This window comes from Polypterus senegalus, chromosome 4 (genome assembly GCF_016835505.1).
Source record: "Polypterus senegalus isolate Bchr_013 chromosome 4, ASM1683550v1, whole genome shotgun sequence".
Classification (NCBI taxonomy): Eukaryota; Metazoa; Chordata; class Cladistia; order Polypteriformes; family Polypteridae; genus Polypterus; species Polypterus senegalus.
In genome coordinates, this window is record NC_053157.1 from 163,066,333 (window position 1) to 163,088,603 (window position 22,271).

The following is a 22,271-nucleotide window of genomic DNA, read 5'->3' on the forward strand; positions in this document are numbered from 1 at the left end:
TCCACATCAATGACGCAGCTTTATCAAATACACTGAAATTAACTGTTTATCGTTTATTAGTTTAAGGCATCTGACACTAATCAACCCGTAACCATATAATGGTGTACATAATCGCCAAACTATCCCAAATACTATAGCTGCTTTAGTGTTGTCACTCTCAGTGCACCACTCAGAATATTTAACCCACTGTATCTGAGTATGGAATCACAGCTCTACAGCAGCTGACTGGAAAGAGGAATATCAGGATACAGCATCTAGCACATGCTGCCTCAGCCATGTGCCCAGTCTATTTCAACCTCTCCCATACAGTACATCAAACGCTTCAGAGCCTTTTCTGTAGGGACCTGTTGTTCAGAAACAGTATCATCCCAAGAGATCTAAACACACTCAATAAATCCATCAAGTGTTCCTGGTAGAACTGTTTGTACTTATAAGGACAATCACCTCACTGTAAACTTTACATTACAGTTATAATATTGCACAATTTGAGCCACTTTATAAAGAGTGTATTTACATATGATGACGACTGGCTTTGATTTAGATTTCCAAGCACTATCTTTTTGGAGCTCTTGATATAATTTTTAATATGAAATGCAGTAAAGTATGTTTATTACATTATACAGATACATTTGTAACTTCATTTAAATAATGTATATTGTTAATAATTAATAATGTGAGGATACGGTAGAGCAGCGGTAGGCACAAGCTTGCACCCTGTTCAGTGATTGTTCCTACTTCACACTGTATGCTTTCTGGGATTGGTGCGACCCTGAAAGGATAGATGGATGGAATAATTAAACATACACTACAAAGTTATTTCAATGTTCAATAAAAGTGTGAAAGAATTGGCATTCTAAGCTTACAGATGGCTTGACATCTATTACAGAGCTGATTGTGTGTCGATTGGTTACTTGGAGAAAGAAAAGGAAGGACAGGAATTGGGGGGTTAGTACGTTTTAGAGAGACAGTACTGCTGCAATAAACTATTTCATCAAAGTTTGTGAATGGCGCAGCAAACATCTTGTTGGAGGAAGGAATAATCTCTGGACAGGGCATCAGCTTGTTGCTACCAGTGCACCATCATGTCCCCAGATAAACACCTCTTTTGTTAACAAGGTTCAAAATCCTTATTGTTCAAAGCTGTTATTATATGTATTGTACTTCTGGCAGACTCATTGGTTCTCAGCTCTCACACACTGAGCTGTCCCTAATGTAGGACAGACTGGCATTATCCATTTTTCTATGTCTGGAACACAAGACCTTGGCATGAAAAGCTGCTGCCATTCTTAATATCATTTTTTCTTAACTGAGATCCTCTTTGGAATGCAACCTCTGCTATTTATCTGATAAAGTGATCACTCACAGGCCAAGTGACATACCAGAGATGGCTCTTTGAGGCCTAATCTAAACCTCCAAGCTCAGTCAAAGGACCATATTTCAATGATTGTCAACCTTGATGGACTAAACGTTGCTTCAATAGTCAACCAAAAAGGACAGGCTTATGTGCACCCAAAAACCAATGGCAAGAAATCTATTCCTTCCTTTAAAAACTCCTGTATACCCAAATATTTTGCTCACTCTACCAAGCTCACTGCTTGGCCTGGCCATAACTTCTCTTATTTACAGCATAGACCCTGCAGCCTATTCTGTTGGGTAATGAGTAAAGGATTGGAAGGGTGGAAGACTTGTCTGTATTGCAGGCTGATGAAGGGGTCTAAATAAGTCAAAGCTTTGCTAAGGAAATCAAGTGCTTGAGGGATGAGTGAGACTGTAGGTAAAAGCCATGTGTTTCGGTTTTTACTAATAACAGGAGATGACTGATCAACAGCTGTACCAGCAGGCATAATTTTGCTATCAACCAAGTACGAGTATTTTTCTTCCTAAATCCATTAGGAAAGTTCAGTGCAGCATCTCACACAGAAACTGTTTGTTGGAGGGTTTAAACCAGTGTAGATTAGCTGTGAGCAAATGAGAGCTATGGTGTACCATGGTACAAGCAATAGGAGCTTAATAGGTAGATAAACAAATTATTTATCTTGTCCATTTGAATTAAAAGATCATAATTCATAAGCTTTGTAATTTTTTCTATCAGAGGCAAAAATATCTATCTAAACCAAGAGATAGAATTCATAAGTCATCCGCCTTTTTCTATAGGATAGGAAATGTTCAACTAAGCCATTATAATTTTATGTTTTGTTTAACAATCTTCTATTATCCTTATGTTATAAATAAATAGTATTTTTTGATTTATTACAGCAAGCCTGTTTGGGCTATTTGTTGAAAATATGTCTATCACAATGTTCAAACTACAGCATAGAAAGTGAAAGTATTTAATGCAGACTTTGCAGATGTATGAACCTCCCAACTGGAAAGTGAAACAGTGACACTTGGGTGGGAAGAAGTTAAACTCCTCACATCTACTACATTCATTTGGTGTCCCTGGGTGGGTGTCATACTAATTTTTATTTAATGATCTACTGCAATTGCCAAAGGTAATACTAATAAATAATTAACTGATTGATTGACAATCAATCAATTCTTCCTCCCACACCATACAGTATATTCATATGCTATGACTTAAGGTAAAATCAGACCTTTATGATTTTGCCAGGTCAAGAAACAGACTGGTTAGATGAAGTTCCTAGGCTGTCAGACTGCAAAGATGGAGTTCACAGGAGCACACCACACCAATACCTTAAAAGACTTACATAGATCATTGTCTGAATTTGCTCTATTTCCTTGTCTCGCAACACTTTCAAAGTGTGTTTAATAAAAGTGCCATGGCTTTTTTGTGCTTGACCTATCAATTTTATGGCTTTGTTTACACATAAGCAGGGTTGGTAAGTTCCCTGTAATTATGCTGTATTAGGTTTTAATTTGGGGTTTTGCTGCCTCCAGTTTACCAGCATTATTTACTTTGATCTTATCTACACATTCTCTCAAACTGGAAATTAACCAGTGAATTCTTTTTCAAAAAAGGATATTAAAATCACAGCTACATTTTGTGAAAATTCAGTATGCATTTGGAATCATCAGTGAACAGTTTTATTAAAGTACAAATTAGCCACTGCACTGTTTTACACTTGCTGTACACTTGCTATACAGTTTAAGTTTTTAATTAAAGCATTAATTTAACATATTTGTATAAATCTATAATATTCAGAGAATACTGAAGTAGTTGGGAAAAGAAAGACTTCTAAACATAAGCTAGGTCCAAATGACTGGCAGGTTGAAAATTCTGTACACAAAGAAGACAAAACCTGAAAAAAAGCTCAAGTTCATTCAAATTGGAAAATGACAGCTGTGAAGACAAGCAGAAGAATGACTGAGATAAGATATTCAATCAGTGACCAGTGGTGTGTCTGCTCTGCCCAACCCTACAGCAATCTTCTTTTGTTCCCTTTGTGCCTCAGCGATGTTTTGTTGCTGATCTATTTTAACTTTTGAAAGGCTCAGATTTGAAAAACAAATCCCATTATTTCTGAAACTGGACACATCCATTATGCTCCTGTAACCTCTGGACTTAGATGTGTCCTGTCACAAGACTCTTTCAGAAAGCCATTCTGAATTACATGAAGATAAAATAAATTCTTACCCAGCCTTCAGACACATTGCAGTCTGTTTAAATCAGAGACTGATCTGAGCACACAAAGTGGGCATGGAATTAACATTCTGCACATGAGGATATGATTATTTTCTAATCCCTATCCCTGTGTGACAAACTAGAGCAATCTATCACTGTTAATCCACCTGTTGCAGAAAACACTAAATGTGATACATTTTCTATTACTTTAAAAAATATACACTAACAATACATCTTTGACTGATATTTAACATTAATACATGGAAACGCAGATTTAAATGGTTACATTTCTGATGCACCTTACGCTGGACTGGTGTCCTGTCCAGGTGTTGTTCTTGCCTTGTTCTCAGTGTTTGCTTGGAAAGGCTCCAACTACCCCAAGACCCTGCTGTGGATAAGCAGGTTAGGAAAACAGACGAGTTGATGGATGATATTACAAATGCATCTGAGGGTATTATAACTTCCATTCTCTATAGACAAATAAATAAAAAATGGGTGTCACTTCCAGTAATGTGTCTGTGAAATTCTAATCCTTAATGGCTTTATTTGTGTTAATAATCTTACATACTGAAATGCATGTGACCTCTTAATTTTTACGTAAAGATCTGATTCATGTTATATGGTAATTATAATATACCAGTAATGGCGCACTGCACGATAACTTGCGGTGAATACACTTGACTTGAGCATTCTTAGTTTTCATCCTCTTTCTCTGTATTTTTAGCATTTGTTTGCTCAGAGGTTGATGCACTTGGTGCTTCCTGAGCAGCTCGTCTTTTCTCCACCCTAGCCGCCTGCTTGTTCTTTTCTTTCATCTGCATCTTTTCACTTTAAAACGGATTAAGTCAGTGTTTGTGTTGCAATTACTTAGTACATGTTCTTTAATTTTTCACTTAAGCTGGCACTTAAGTCTTCAATCTGCCTCAAGAATGATTTAAGATATGAAAAGGTAGGGGAAGTGATGGCGAAGGTGGTGGGGATGAGAACTGCGCCCGTATGCATGTGCTGCTTGGCCGCCCTGCTGGCCTCTGCTAAGAGTTGATTCTATAATAAAATAAAATACAAATAAAAAGAGGAATAACCTTGGAGGTCAATCATCACCCCGAAAGCGGATAGTTGACATCACATAGTAGATGTGTACCAAATTTCAAGTCAATAGGTCAAATGGTTTTCGAGCTACTGGTGATTCATAATCCTGGACAGACAAACAAACAGCCACGGTAGCAAATTACATATAAAGGTTGAATATGGATGACTGCTCTGTTGATTCACAGCTCCAGGGAAAACTGTACAGTATAAGAAAAAACTGAAGCCAACCGCCAATCCATTAGTGTCCTAAACCCATCATTTCAATGGAAGGAAGAAAACAGTGATGGCATATCTCAGGGGCATTGATCATAAAAAAAAAAACTTGCTTAGAAAATCAGCTTACATACAGAATATTCACTCAATCTTCAACATTCAGGCAATCTGGAGTTAGCCATTTCCAGTACATTACACATACTACTTTGGGATGGGGAAAGAAATTGGAATACCAGGAGACAATTTATAGGAATAAATGCCACTCAGATTACAAAGATGAGTATCAGGTCCCAGAGAAAATAAGAGATCTAATTCTAAATATATATTTGCTGATGCTTCTGTCTGACTCAGTCACAAAAAGATATTATCAGAGCTGGACACTTCTCTGTGTGACCAACAATACATTAGATAGATCTGCAGAAGTGGAGGGCTGAGATCAATGACCATGTCAGGGTTTCATAGTTGTTTCATAGTAAATCATAGTTGGACTTCTCTTGAATGACCTAACTATAACTACTGTATGTCTTCAGTGCCAGAAAATAGGTCATTTCAGCAGGGCTTATTTGGCTGGGTTGGAATGAAATTTATCACATGTCACCATATCGACTTTTCTATTTGAAATACTGAGGCTACATCATATGCAAAAAGCAGTAAACAATCTAAGTAGAAATATTTAATGAGCTATAATATACATTTACTTCAATCAAACAACTAGCACAAAGTTGGAGACATGCCTGGGAGCTAAAGACAATTCGGACTTGCCCAGCAAATTCAAATGCTTGAATTTACCAACATGATACATTATACTCTGATGAATTTTCTGTACTTTTCTGGTTTACACTATTCCAATTATAATCTTGGGAAGAATTTCAAATGGCTTGATTTCCAAAGCTTCATGAAAAACCTGAATCCTCCTTTGAAAAGTCCAAGTGAGTTCAGGATACCCATACCTGAGGACTGTAGGAACACAGCAAGTATTTGTTTTATTCGCTGCAGAAGATGAAGATAATGAATCACCATATTATTATCTAATCCCCTCAAGTATTCTATTTGTAGTAAGATTTCTGCCACAAAGCAATACTTTTCATTCATATGCAGTTAAGACAATAAGCAATTTATAACCAATTAGTCTGCATTCTTTTATTGACTAAAACAAAATATTATTTGTATTTCTCAAAAATTTTAGCCAGTATCATAATAAAATATCTGTTAAACTCAAATGAAAGCAAACATTGAGAAAACCATCTCTATTGTGATGTGCTAAATAGGGTGGATAGTCACTTTCTCAGAGTAATTTTATATTACTCTTGAGTTCTCTTCAAATATAAGAATTTGCTTCTAACCAAATCTGTGCTGGAATTTCTAAACATTGTCACATCTTATTGCATAATTACACCGTTATTTCTTAAGGCAGTATCATGGTGAAAAAAAGATACTTCTAGTTCCGAAATGGCAGATATTATAGCTGACATGCAGTACATGTAACTATAGTAGCAAAGAATATGTTGTTTTTTTTTTTTTTCAACTTCAACATTACTTTGGTGCTAATGTCAGCAGTAAGCTGGGCTCAACTCTCCCATTTGCACTTTTTACTTTGAGGATCCAATTACACGGCAACTAAATCACGGATGTGTCAGGGGAAAATAAAAGAGTTGTTCGGCTAATGGATTTTTAGACCATTTTGAAGCTTGGTGCTCTACAAAGCCATAGTTAAGTTCTCCCCAGGAATTCTAGTGTTTTGTTATAGTGTCCTGACAGCTTTTCTACTTTAGCCTTTAACAAAGTATTCAAAACGTGAAAGTACATGAACTAGTGTCTAGTTTGAGTACAGTTAAGATTGTGGATCTGAATAAAACAAAATGTCTCTTTTCTTCATAACTCTTCAAAATCAGCATTCAGTATACCTTGGTACAAATTTCCCCTACCAAACCTGATGGGATGACTTTTTGGATGGAGAGATGACAATTTCTAAAGGTTTGCTTTCTCCCTATGTTCAAGTTTGGTTTTCCTCCAGTTTTTTGTCTTAACCACCCGCCTCACTAAATCCCATATTTGTACATGAAATGTTAATTGTTATTTCTACACTGTCTCCTTTTTGAATGTGAGAATGGATATGTACAAGAGTAGGCCCTGGGATAGACTTGAAATTGAAAACCCATTGTTCTGTGAATATCTGTCTAACTGACTGAGAGAGAAAAAAAACAAAACTTTGGTCTGTGATCTTTCATACTGTTGTTGTTACATTAGTTTAATTTCTTTATTAATAGTTAATCTATGTTTGTAAATGTGTTACTTATTACATCTTTTCACTTGTGGCAATCAACTTTTGTTACCTGTCCCACTACATTTGCTGAACAAACAGGTGCCGGCCTAATGTTACTCAATTACGTTTACCTCTTTTGTAAGTTGCTTTGGATAAAGTGTCTACCAAGGAAATAAAATATAAATGTAAATGTAGACTGCCCATGCCTCCACACATCCAGGAATCATTCTCAATTTGTACCCAGTGAAGTAGGACTGGGCTCTGTCCCCTCACACCACAACCCTAAAAGGCTGCACTGTGGCACATTCATAGATCCATCAGCATGGGTTTGAATCCTGAGCATGTTTCTATGGAACATGTACTCTCTCTCTCTCTCTCTCTCTAATCCCCGAAGACATGATGGTCAGGTTACCTCTAAAGTTGGCCACATTTTGAGTGGGCATGGGTATATGTGTGTGTTTCCTGTAATGGGCTGGCATTCTGTCCAAGGGCTTTTCCCAAATTGTGCCCAGTGTGGCTGGGATAGGTTCCAGCTCCCCAACACTGATTTGCATTAAGTGAGTTTGAAAGCTATTTGTTTGTTTGTGATATTATCTTTATGCAATCATTTCACTTGTCATTAAATTATTTAGATTGAATTAGTCTGGTTTGAAAATGTTTGCATATATCTTCATTTATTTTCACTTCCATTTTAGATGATATTTTTGCCTCATATGTACTTTTATTTGAGATTAGGAAACTTGACAAATTAGAAAACTAAGATAGTGTGTCAAGCATATGTTTCACATCTTTCTGCTATGCTGCTGAACTGGAAATGTGTTTCATTCAAAAGGAAATGAATTCATACAGGAGATCAAGAGAAAATTGTTATTTCTGCTTGATTCCATGGGGAGATGCAGTTCATTGTACCGATACCCTAGTGTTTTATGTTGTTTCATTAATGTTATTTATTATTATAATGTTTTTCTTTATTGTGCAATATTTTTGACATGGACTCAGAGGGGCCACTTATCTATTGCAGTCTTGTTCCCTTATTTGTGCAATATATCAGTAAGAAAGTGAATATAGCCAGGAATTAATATAATCAACAAGAATAATGCAAACATCAAAGAAAAGACAAAAATGGAAAAATAACCAATGCCAGTAAGAATTTAAAAATAATATAATTAAAGAGAGATACAGTACACAAAAATGAAGTGAACAAAACAGTAATCTTCAAAAATGTAGAAGTAATCAATACATATAAATAATAAAACAAAATACCTTTAAATACAACAATAAAGAAGTCCTATGATACATATACTGTATACTCACTGATCAACTTTTTAGGAACGATTGTACACCTGGTTACCCATGCAATTATCTAATTAGCCAATCATGTGCAATACATACAATGCATGTCAGGTGCTTCAGTTAATATTCATATCAAACACCAGAATGGGAAAAAATGTGGTTTCAATTACTTTGACCGTGACTTTATCATTTGTGCCAGAAGGGCTGGTTTGAGTATTTCTGTCACTGCTGATCTCCTAGGATTTTTAATGCACAACAGTCTCTAGAGATTACTCAGAATGATGTGTAAAAAAAGTACATCCAATGACTGACTGCCAGTTCTGCAGAGGGAAATGCCTTGTTAATGAGAGAGGTCAGAGGAGAATAGCCAGACTATTTAAATTGACAGAAAAGCTATCATAACTCAGATTACCACTGTGTGCAACTATGGTGATCAGAAAATCATCTCAGAACACACAACCTGTCAAACCTTAAGGTAAAAGAGCAGAAAACCACATTGGGTTCCACTCCTATCAGCCAAGAACAGAAATCTGAGGCTGCAGTGGGCACAGGCTCACCAAAACAAGACATTTAAAGACTGGAAAAAAAATTGCTTGGTCTGATGAATCTAAATTTCTGCTCAGACACACAGAAGACAGGGTCAGAATTTAGTGCCACCAGCTTGAATCCATACACCCAACCTCTCTTGTGTCAAAAGTCCAGGCTGGTGGTGGTGGTATAATGGTATGGAGAATGTTTTCTTGGCGCACGTTGTGCCCATTGATACCAGTCAATCATCACTTGAGTGCCATGTCCTACTGAAGTATTGTTGATGGCCATGTGGAACCCTTCATGCCAAACTTTTCCTATCTTAATGGCTAATTCCTGCATGATAATGCAAAAGTTGGTCAAACTGATTTTATGAATATAATAAAAAGTTTAGCTTCCTTCAGTGGCCTTCTGAGTCACAACAACATCTTTACCCAACAGAATAACTTTGATGTGTTAGAACAGGAACAGGAGGTTAGCAGCATGACAAATCTGCAGAAATCATGTGATCATGTCAACGCGAATGAGAAACTCAAAGGAATGCTTCCAATATCTTGTAAAATAAATGCTATGAAGAATATAGGCTGTTTTGACAGCAAAAGATGGTCTTGTTCAGCATTAGTGTAGTGTTCAAAATAATTTCCTCCTTGAGTGTATTGTCACATGCATGTGCATTGAGGGCAGCTTAAAGACTCAGATAATGGTAATTTTCTGCTGGAACAGAGGATGGCGCTGTTGACTAACACCTTATCTCTTCTTCCTTCTAAAGACCGGAAGATTAACGGCTTTACCACCCTGGACCCACCATTTCCTGACAGAAATCCTTATCAGTGCAAACTCCACCATCTTGAATCAGTCTACCTGTAGCCTTGTTTTTGCAAAGGATTTTTTTCTTTTCTTTACAATGTGTTTATAACCAGCATTTTGTTTGATTATACGGGTTTGCCTACAGATGCTTCAACATTTCACAGTTATCTGTGTTCTTTCTTATCTTATATATAAACATCTACGTGTGGAAGTGTGTGTCTGTCTGTCTGGCCCGGAACTGAGAGGTGGAGTTGAGGGTAAGGGCTCCACCTCCGAGGATACACAAGCGAGGCCAAAATGTCGGCAAAACGAGACCTTGCGAAGAAAGAGTCACTTGCTTAGTCACTAATGCAGAAGTGAGGCGAGAACAGCAGCAAAACGGTATCCCTTTTACTTTTCATTATCAATAGCACCTGATGACTCTGACTCTCTCGATTCACTAACACAATGTCTTACTGGTATTTCTGAATGGATGAATAGTAATTTTCTCAAACTAGATAAAGAGAAAACTGAAATTTTAGTAATTGGCAATAATGGATTCAATGAGGTTATCAGAAATAAACTTGATGCATTAGGATTAAAAGTTAAGACGGAAGTAAAAAACTTAGGGGTAACTGTTGACTGTAACCTGAATTTTAAATCACATATTAATCAGATCACTAGGACAGCATTTTTTCACTTAAGAAACATAGCAAAAGTTAGACCTCTTATATCATTGAAAGCTGCTGAGAAATTAATTCACGCTTTTGTTTTTAGTCGACTAGATTACTGTAACGCACTCCTCTCAGGACTACCTAAAAAAGACATAAATCACTTGCAACGAGTGCAGAATGCAGCTGCTAGAATCCTAACTAGGAAAGGAAAATCCGAACACATTTGTCCAGTTTTGATGTCACTACACTGGTTGCCTGTGCCATTCAGGATTGACTTTAAAATTCTGCCTATGGTTTATAAAGCCTTAAATAATCTCGCTCCATCTTATATATCGGAATGTCTGACACCTTATATTCCAAATCGTAACCTTAAATCCTCAAATGAGTGTCTCCTTAGAATTCTAAGAACAAAACTTAAAAGAAGTGGTGAGGCGGCCTTCTGCTGTTATGCACCTAAAATCTGGAATAGCCTGCCAATAGGAATTCGCCAGGCTAATACAGTAGAGCACTTTAAAAAACTGCTGAAAACACATTACTTTAACATGGCCTTTTTATAACTTCATTTTAACTTAATCCTGATACTCTGTATGTTCAAATCATCATAATAACTATTCATAGTGGCTCCAAAATCCGTACTGACCCCTACTCTCCCTTCTGTTTCTTTTTCTGGTTTCTTTGTGGTGGCGGCCTGCGCCACCACCACCTACTCAAAGTATCATGATGCTCCAACATTGATGGACTGAAAGCCGGAAGTCTACGTGACCATCATCATCAGGTCCTTCCATGAAAACCCTAAATACAAAGAGGACTGTTTGACTTATGTTAGGTAGATTGCCCAGAGGGGACTGGGCGGTCTCTTGGTCTGGAATCCCTACAGATTTTATTTTTTTTCTCCAGCCTCTGGAGTTTCTTTTTTTTGTTTTTTCTGTCCACCCTGGCCATCGGACCTTACTTATTCTATGTTATTTAATGTTGACTTATGTTTATTTTTTATTGTGTCTTCTATTTTTCTATTCTTCATTTTGTAAAGCACTTTGAGCTACATTTTTTTGTATGAAAATGTGCTATATAAATAAATGTTGTTGTTGTTGTTTTCCTCCCGCTGCTAATACACAATCAATGTGAGCATGTCGGCAAAACAAAACCTCCTAGGAGAGAGATGATGATTTCAGTAGCTTCTAAGACCTCATGCTTTTTACAGCATGGGCTTACACAGCTAGTAGAATATAAATATACACTCACAGAGCAAATTAACAGTGGCAAAATAAATTTAAAGTAATTCATAAACATTGTACAGTATAGAATAGCAAGCCCATACAATCTCTAATGCGTCTTACCAATATTAGCATCACTATTTTGGCTACCTGTGCCTTTTAAGATTGATTTAAAAATACTTTTAACTTTTGGTAAGGATCTGAAGAATCATGAACCTTTATTTTATATTTTAGAATACTCATAATCCTCATATACCCCTAATTTCAATCTAAGAACCTCACCCACTTGTGTTCCAAGGCTGAAGCATAAGAGAGCTGATGAGGTGCTTTTACAATTAGAGACACATCAAGCTAGAACTATTACACAGCAAAAAATGAAATCTAAGCAAGTGAAAAGTATTCATATAATATTAAATAAGAAGAAATAAAAATTATGTAAGAATTATTGACTTATCGAAATGGTTATTTACCATTATTTAGATTATTGTAAGAAATCTTGTCAAGTAAATTTTGCTTAACCCATTGGCAGATATTTTATGCTAAATAAAAACAAAACAACACCCATTTCAAGTTTTTTTTTGTCTTGTTTTTGCATATGCATTTTTTGCAGTGTAAACATTTAAAAACTTCTTGAAATTAAAATAAAAAAACCTTTACATTTTCTTTAAAAATTTGCACTTTTTAAAAATTATTTCCAGTACATTTACTGTAAAAACATTAAAATGAATACTGCACCGTATATTTTTTAGATTAGCATCTTTTAACAAGGGTGTTCATTGCTGTTTTCTATAGAGTACCACTAAAAGACAGTCCTAATTACTGACATTTAATTTCTTCCAGTTACTAATCACTAATTTCATCTTTATTTTCTCTTTCCAGTATCTTGTGGTGGCAACTCTGCACTAGAGGGCTACATTCCCGCAGAACTACTGTGGTACCCACAGAGCTTGGCTCAAAGTTATGTGAAGCAGGACTAAATTGTAAGCGGACACAGGCAAATAGATTTTATTTATGTGGTTGGGAACAGGTGGTCACAGCATGGATAGACTTCTGAGAAAATTACTTCTTGAAAAGTAAATAAAATTATTATCAATATTCCAATCAATACAATTTCACTATTGTATAAAAGCACAAGATGTCAGAAAAGAAAAAAAAGATAGCTTATATGTGTCTGTGGCATGGTTGCATCTCAGTTTTTAAAACTGAATTTCAAATAATATATTAGCAGAGTAGCTTGTAAAGGCAAATGCACAATAGGGATTAGTAGTTGGGGCATTGCTTTCTTTTTTGTTACTTGTAGATTCAGCTGTTTTAAGACTCCTCTTAGGCTATTCATGCGCCATTTAGAGGGGGAAACGGCAATGTGATCAGGGGTGGGATGGAAGTTTTGCAGGAAACATAATAGAACATTTTTGTGAGTAACCGGAAGTGGGATCAAAAATCACTGTCACTCAAGTGTCTATTCTACACCACTGGGAGGAACATGGTTTCTTCAACAGTTGATAACTCACTGCATCACATATTCTAGGATGGTGTATTATAACAAATAAATAATTTTAGCAAAGTTATGTGCTGTAGAATGCAAAGAAGGGCAAGTTGGCGTTCTGGCCTTGAGAACCCAAATCATTTATTTTCTCTAGAATCCTGTTGGCTTTGTTTTCTTCTCATCCCTGATCCTCTGATCTTAGCTTATGTGGACTCTGACTTTTACCATTATACCTATTACAGATCCTCCCTGCGTGGATTTTGTATGTTTCCCTGTGTCTGTGTGGGTTTCCTCCGGGTGCTCCGATTTCCTCCCACAGTCCAAAGACATGTAGGTTAGGTGCATTGGCGATCCTAAATTGTCCCTAGTGTGTGCTTGGTGTGTGGGTGTGTGTCCTGCCGTGGGTTGGCACCCTGCCTGGGGTTTGTCTCCTGCCTTGGGCCCTGTATTGGCTGGGATTGGCTCCAGCAGACCCCCGTGATCCTGTGTTAGGATATAGCGGGTTGGATAATGACTGTCTGACTGACTGACCTATTACAGACATAAAATGTGCCAATAGTACATTAATTTATAGTTAATCTGTTAGTAGCTCTTTGATTTTTAATTTTACTCATGTATTTATATTTTTCAACTTTATAATTGTGTTTTATTCATTAACGTCTTGTAAAGCATTTTGAGCTACTCTTTTTACAAGAAAATGTGTTATAAAATTGAATGTTATTGAAAGTGATTTAGATAAGCTGGTTCTATATCCTAACTCCGATTTGCTTATCCAATGGGTGATCAATTGGATTGAGATCATTATGGCTGGGGACGACTCTGCATCACATTCAAACCTTTGTTCTGCCATGGAAATTCAGCTGAAACCAGTTGAATTCTAGTAGGCTGGATCTGTGGACTCATGGCATGTCTACCATACTATGATCCTCTCCCCAGTACTATTAGTAGCCACCAGAATTCTTTACAACATTCAAAGTTTCCCTAATCCTCCATTGTCCAATGTTTCTGTTTTCCAGTCCAATACAATCACATTTTCTTAAGTTTTATTGACAAGAATGGAAGTTGATAGGCCAAGCATTCTGAAATGTGTACTTTAAAACCACTGTTGACCAACTTCACACCTATTGATACCCCCTGTGCAAGGTATGTCGGCCTATTACCATCAGTTGTCAGTGTCTGGGTGTTTTTGGAGGTTACCTATTCTAGATACACATGTAACATTGTCATGTAGGAGACAAAAAGTCATCATTAGGTGTTATTTGGACATCACTAAGTCACAAGCAAAACTGGCTAATGCCACTTTAAAGCTCATAGTTACATGTGACTGTAAACAATTGAGCAAAGAATGCCTAAATAATAGTATAGCTTCAAATTTGAATGAAATGAATTCCCTTGGTCTCTGACTTTCTACACAAAAAGTCGCAAATCTTCTTTCTTTGTATATAACACATATTTTGATCTCTTTTTTCAATCTAAACAAGGTTGACAATGGAGATACATTGAATGAGATCATTTGCATATCCTCTTTGTATTCTTATGTTGTCTCTGTTCATTTATTATCCAGACTAAATGTAATCAAAGGCATTAAAGAAAAATGAATTATTTTGAAATTGTTTGCACAAAAAATGCAAATGTAATTCTTTTTTATTTTTGTAGTATGTGTAAAGTATGCAAATAATTTTAATACTATCACTTTATAAACATTGTAATGCATTATTTATTTTACATATGTTAATTACTGTTGTTATCTTTGACTACATGGTCCCCAGTACAACTCATTTGCAAGTTTTTAATTTTGCCTTGGGCTTTATTTGGAAGGGGAAATACTTATATTATTTTTTTCACATTTTTTTTCCATCCAGTTTCAGACTCACTTATTTTCGTTCATGGTTGCTGTGATGTGGAGCCAATCCAAGCTGATTCTGATCACGAATAAGGCATATTTAAAAATGTTAGTTCACCGAATATATGGATATGGGACGAGTGTAAATTCAATGCAGGTTAGGTGAAGATGTAGGATTTAAGCCCAGAATGTTTGGTGTGACCACCACGTCACAATGACATTTCTATATGTTTAATTAAAACCAAATATAAATAAAATTTAAAGAGTAATGTTCCCTGACTGACCTGGTGTGACTTACCCCGTACAGTTATCCTATACATTGAAGATTTATATGTCTTTTTGTTCACATTTCACATAAATTCCCCTTAATTGCACATTGGTACAAATGCAGCAGGCACATGCCATTAAATGCATTCTTCAAGTCTTCATTTATATACACAGCTAAAGTCAATCACCTTTGTTAATCTCTAATGAAACAGCACTCTTGAAAGCAGTGCATGTATACAGAGATTGATGGGGTGATTGCGCAAGGAACAATCAGTCAACCTGAGCTGTAAAAAGCCAGCACTCTAACATTTGTATAGTTACAAAAGCTAGAGCAGAAAGATAAACCAGGAGCTGAAACTACTGTGCATCGAGTTAAAGAGATGGTACATATCTGCTATGTTTCATTTAACAAAACAAACAAAAATTACTATTGACCAGACTGAAAGAAATAATGGGCAAGTCAGGTTTTTACTTTCCTCTGACCTTTTCATTTCTTGTTTTCTGATAGCAACGGTGATTCTCAGTTGACAGGAAAAGGCAAATGTATTACAGCAGTCCCGTGTGCATCTACACTAAGGAGGAATATACTTTGTTGCTCTTTTTTTCTTTACTTTCACTACATCTTTAATTAAATGAAGTTCTCTTAACATGCCATTCCTATTCATTTTACATTTTACAAAAGCCACACATTTCTTTCTCAGATCTTCTTCTGTCTGTACTACTTGAATGGATTTATTCATTTAATGATCTAAATCAACTTTAGAGTCACAGGTTAAGTCAGAGTCTATCCTCGGAGCACCTACTGTAAGACAAACTCAACTGTAGAAAAGATGCCACATTCATGCATATCCCCACACTCACTTGCACTGCCCCAGTTTAGAGTCTACAGTCAAAATAACCTACACTTCACTGGGATGTTGGGATGTGGGCGCACTCCTTGTTCACCTAGTTCTGATCACCTTAGTGATGCAGTCATATGGTAACCAACTTACACTTTAAGGGTCATTACTGTAAATAGAAGATAATATCATAACTTGACAAACAAGGGGAGACCATTCAGTCCATCCAGCTCATCTGGTTATGTATAGTTTCCACAAATAGGGCCAGAAGCCAAACAGAGTAATTTTCCATTACTATGAAAAATTTCACAAAGCAATGAATTGGATATATTGCTCAATCATTCACTTTCCGGACCCATTCTTTCTAGAATAGAAGAAAAAATGTTTTTAAGTTTTTATTTGTCATTCTAGCCATATCTAAAATACAGTGGGATGAAATTGCCTTCAAACCAGAACCAGAAAATGTTCAAAAAGGGAAAGAAAAAAAAATAGTTTTTTAAATACTACAGCTAAAAATAAATAATTATGCGTATAAAAACTTGCATGTTATGTACATTGTACAGAACGTTTAGCAGTCTTGTTGCCTTTGGAAAAAAGCTATTGCATATTCTGGTTCTTCTTGATTTTATGGAGCAATATCTCCTAACAGATGGCAAAAGATCAAACAGTTCATGAGAGGGGTGTTAGGAGTCTCTCACAATCTTCTTTCTTCTTCTTGAATCTATCCTAAAAATGTCCACAATGGAGGGGAGAGAGACCCTGATAACTCTCTTGCCCCTCGTTCACCACACCTTGCAGAGTCTTCCTGTCAGACACATTGCAGTTTCTGAACCAGGATGTCATGCACCACATCAGGACACTCTCAATAGTGCTCCATTAGAAGGTGACGAGGATAAGAGGAGAGATTCTCACTTGCTTCAGCCTCCTAAGTAAGTGTAACTTCTGCTGAGCTATCTTGACCTGGTGTGTGGTATTGAGAGTCCAGGAGAGACCCTCAGTGATACAGATACCCAACAATTTTGTGCTGCTGACCCTCTCCACAGGAAAGCCACTGATATGTATTGAGAATTTTCAGCCTTTGCTCTGAAGCCCATAATCAACTCTTTTGTCTTTTTGACTTTAAGGGACAGATTGTTGTCCCCACACCTCTGCTCTGTAGAATGTTTCATCGTCATTACACATGAGTCCTACTAATGTTGCATCATCAGCAAACTTAATGAGTTGATTTGTGCTGGATTTGGGACTACAGCAATGTGTTAGCAGAGGAAAGAGTAATGGAAAGAGCATGCAACCCTGAGGGGCCCCCATGCTCAGTTTGATGGTGCATGATGTCTTAGTGCCAATACGTATTGCCGGATGTCTTTCTGACAAAAAGTCCAAGATCCAGTTACAAAGTGAGGTGATCAATCCAAGCATAGAAAGTTTTACTATAAGCTGCTGTGAGGTGTATTAAAGGTTGAACTGAAGTCAATTAATAAAATGCTGGCATAGCTGCTCTTTTTCGTCAGGTGGGACAATATGCTATGAGATTGTGTTGTCTGTTGACCGATTCTTATTATGTGCAAATTGTAAGTGGTCCGGTGAAGATGGGAGGCTTGCTTTAATGTGAGCTATGAATGGTTGTTCGAAGCATTTCATTTTGACAGAGGTCAGTGCCATAGGGTGGTCGTCATTGAGGCAGGTTACATTTGTTTTCTTGGGCACAGGAATGATGGTGGTAATCAAACTGTGTAGGTAAGACAGACTGCTGGAGAGAGATGTTAACGATGTCTGTAGAAACACCTGCTAACTCAGCAGCACAGTCTTTTAACACCCGACCAGGTATGTTATCAGGTCCCACAGCTTTATGCAGATTGACGTTGCTCAATGTTCTCCTCACGTCAGTTGTAGACAGTCTAAGTCATATTATTGTCAATGCATGGATGGATCATCTTTTTTAGAGTATCTTTAGAACAAATTAGTATTAAAACAGGTTCATACCTTAAATGTTTTTATTTTCAAGTGTTGCAAAATTCTGTTATCATCATATTTTTTTAAATGTTTTATTTGCTTCCAGTTGTTTAGCAGTTACCTTTCAATTTTTGGACATGATATGGTGCTTATTTGTTTCTTCAAAGATTCTATCCACTCTCCAAAAATTTGCTATTGTGCTCATCTATTGTATTATGCTAAATTAAATTGTATTTGTGAGCATGTATATCTTATACTGTATGTGAATCACAGGAAATTACATTTAGGATAACAGTATGTTTTGATCCAGTCAGCATCAGGCTGACTTTGGCACTCCTTTAACCCTTATTTGAATCAAGTAGTGATGGAAAAGGTCCACTTGTTGGATTGTACCATACAAGAGATGTATTCATTCTCCAGAAATACCTACGCAATTACAGAGATATTTCTTAATAATCGACAGGGGGTGACTAAATAAAAAATTACCGGTTCACCGAGAATGTCGGGTCACAAAATTACCAGTGTTAAATGAACTCTTTCATCTTAAAGTAATCCTTAAAAGTGTATAAATGGAAAGAGTTTTTCTATATATACAATTTATTTTAGCATGATAGTTCATTTAACACTGGTGACTTCACTGTGGATTACTATGATGTCTGACTTAGTAAAGACTGTGCAGGACTGTTGGAAGTTGGATGCAGGATTCAGCCAACACTGACACAAACTCACATCTGTACAGTGATTGAGCTAATTCAAAAAACCAACAAAATATGTAAACACCACGGTCTAAAGGTATTACTTTTTTCAATACATGGTTACAGAGTGCCTATGAATGAAGTAGGAATCAGGTATGGTCAGGGTGCCATTTTACTGTAGGACACTCTTACTCCATCCCAAAGGGTCAATTTAGAATGACTATTATAACCCAGTTCATATTTGCAATGTGAGAGAAAACCAGCATACCTGGAGGAAAAACATATAAAGATGAGAGAACATGTACACACTATGTAACAGCTATATTCAAGTTTTCAAATTTCAGAGGAAGCAACAATAGACTGTATACCATTGAGGCAATCTATGAAATCCGTAAAGTTATTTAAACTTCTGCACTCAGTTGCAGTTTGTTAGCACTGTTTAGAGAAGAAATGTTATAGATGAATTAACAAGGAGGTGGAAGAGGTCCATCCATACTTCTATCCATTATCAAGCCAACCTAGTCCAGTTTAGGGTCACAAGAGTCAAAGCCTTTTCTGGCAGCATTGAGCCTAAGTAAAGAACCAACCATGGATGAATTGGCAAGTCCACAAATGAAAAAATCAGTCTAATTCTCTTAAAACCTAAAACAAGGGGCATCTAGCTAATCTGCTTCAAAAATATTTGCAACACTTGAATACAAATGTATATCTAATGCTAATAATTTGGTGATACTTCCATAAATAATGACAGCAGTTTATGGTAAATGTTGTGTACAAGACTTTAGAGAAATACCCGAAAGCCCTCTCCATCCCATACCACAGTAGATATTCAAATATTCATTGGTCAGGGTGGGAAACCAGCTTGTAGCTACGAGAAACACAAACAGCCAAGAAAAGTCCTCAGTGCAGCCCACCTATTATTTGCAGTACAATATTCTATTTGCATTCCTTCTCTCAGCTTTCGGTCTGTATGAAGTGTGCAACATTTATTAGTCTTGTTTGTGCTTGGAATGATAAGATTTGGTTCCTTACATTTTTTATTGAATATCCATAATAGTCCTAAGCAGGGATAATTTGAGATATTATGAAAATATTGCACTTGAGGAACCATATCCAAAAGCAATGAATGCATACTGCAGTAATCAAAAATCTGCACACCATTATTGACATTTCAGCTTTTGTCAATGTTTAAGGCTGCAATCAGGAAAAATCATGTCAGAATTTTTTCACCTTTGAATAACATCTTGTAACCAACAAATGAATTATTTTTTGAAATTATAATTTTTAAAAAAATTTAATACTTCAATTAATTTAATTTCACCCTTTTTCTAATTGAAAAGTCTTTTTTCCCTTCATTTTAATTGCCTTGCTTTATACAATTCATAGGTCTTCATTGTTTTGTTTTTTTTAACCAGCAGAAATATAATAATGATTATTAACTCAGGTGACCCATTTTCTGGAAGGCCACCATTTCCATTCCAACAAATGTCTAAATTAGAAGTCATTTGAAGCTCATCTTTTAAATTCTATATCTTGTTAGTGCTCTCATTCTGCCACAACATGTATTTCCATTATTTCCATATATTGCATGACAGTCACTCTAGTGCAGATGGGATTAAGTTTGGTGGTCATTTGTTGGCTGGCTTTATATTTTGTTAGTGTTTGTCTACTGTTTAAGGAAAAAAGGAGAAATACTGTAAGTAGTTCTAAATCTGACAAAGCAAGTAAACTAAAGCAAAATTAGTAGGTTCTACTAGCAGCAGTAAGTGGATACAAATTAAGACAGTGACTGGAACAAAAACCATCAGCCACTGTAGGAATCCATGATCTGAATTTGAAGACATGCCTTTCCCCCTCATTCATTGGTCAAGAGCCCTGTCTTCAAAAGCCCAGAACTGTGGGAATGTGCTTTTCCTGTATACATTCTAATCCTATTTTTCTGGAAGTACATATTTTGGGAAAAAAAGCACGTATTTTGTACATTTGTTACACTCAAACGGATACTGAACATGTGGATTATGTGACATAATTAACATGAGAATTTGTTTCTTTTTTCTATGGATACTTTTTTTACATTGTTGCAATTGGAAAGAATAGGACATGATTACGGTCCATTATATCAGAAACTGTTTTCTCTCATTCTGCGTGAAAATGTGATATTAACATTTTTTCAACCATCACTACAAACTACATAGGGTAAGTAAAATACAAAAAATATATAATTTTTGGGTGGTGTAATCTTTTAAGGGCTTGGCTGCAGCATGCAAGTTTCTGATCCATTCAATTTCAATCTTCATGATGTTTTATTAGGGTTTTTAGAAGTGCCATTTTTAGTGTTATCCTTTGCTTGTTTCAATACTTATGTTTAATTTGTACTTAGTTGTACCCTTATTAATCTTAGTAGGTAATCTTTGTTTTTGTGCAGTGAGTTTTTTCTGCCATCAAATTTGGAGTTGCTGAAGAAAATAGAGATTTAGTGGTCTAGGAAATTAAACATATACCAAAAAACAAAGAAAAGGTCTATGCTAAAAAAACAAGACAGTCTTTCATCCAACAACAGAAACCAAAGAACAAAGTCATAATTCAAGAGCCTAAGTTTGTTTGCAATTTTTGTGCTTTAATAAATAATTTAAACTCTTTGAATATGAATTTATTTGGCTTAGATTCTGACGTTTTTTTGCTATGAAAAGTTCATGTGAGATGAGTGGTTTATGTCATCGTAGGGATTTCATTGAAGGGCTAATCAGGTTTATATACAGTGACCTGCAATAGATAGCCAGACCTTTTTAAAGGGGCAACAGTGCCACCTAACGTCCACACTGGCGTAGTCAGTAGGATTTTGACTGTAAGTTTGGGTCAGAAACCTTTAAAATTAATGTGGACGCTAGGGGTCACTGTTGCCACTTTAAACCCAAGAGACAGACACTCAGAACACAGGGTAAAAGCACGAAGAGTATTTTTAATTTCTTCTTTAACAGTGCCCTTCAAGCACCACATCCACAATACACAGGCAAGTATAAATCAGTCACATTACACAATATTCCTCTCTATTTTCTTCTCCACAACTCCCAAGAAGCATTGTCCACCTCCTCCTGACTCTAGCTCACTTGCTGGGTTCCCAACAGTCCTTTAAATATTCCTTGAACCGCAAGTGCTTTTGTTCTTCCTCCCATGTGACTTACCAGCACTTCCAGGTCAGATGGAGAACCCAAGTTCTTTAATCAGCCTGGAAGAACTTTGAGTTTTCCATCTTCATGACATCCTAGTATTTCCAGGCTATAAGGGAAGCACGACTCCCCATATCATTTCACAGCGCCCCCTGGCAGCACCCATGGCACCCAACAGGGCTGAGAAACCGAACTCCAAGTCCCAGGATGCCCTGTGGGAATTTGGAGCACCACTACACTCCAGGGGAGCTGCCATCTAGCATGTTGGGGGAGGCAGTGTTCAAAAGTAGCTGCCTTCTCCCATCCTTCCATTTCAGGGAGGTCCCGGCCGGGCTGAGCTGCCGGCCATCTCTCACACTCGATATCTTTAATCATCTCCCA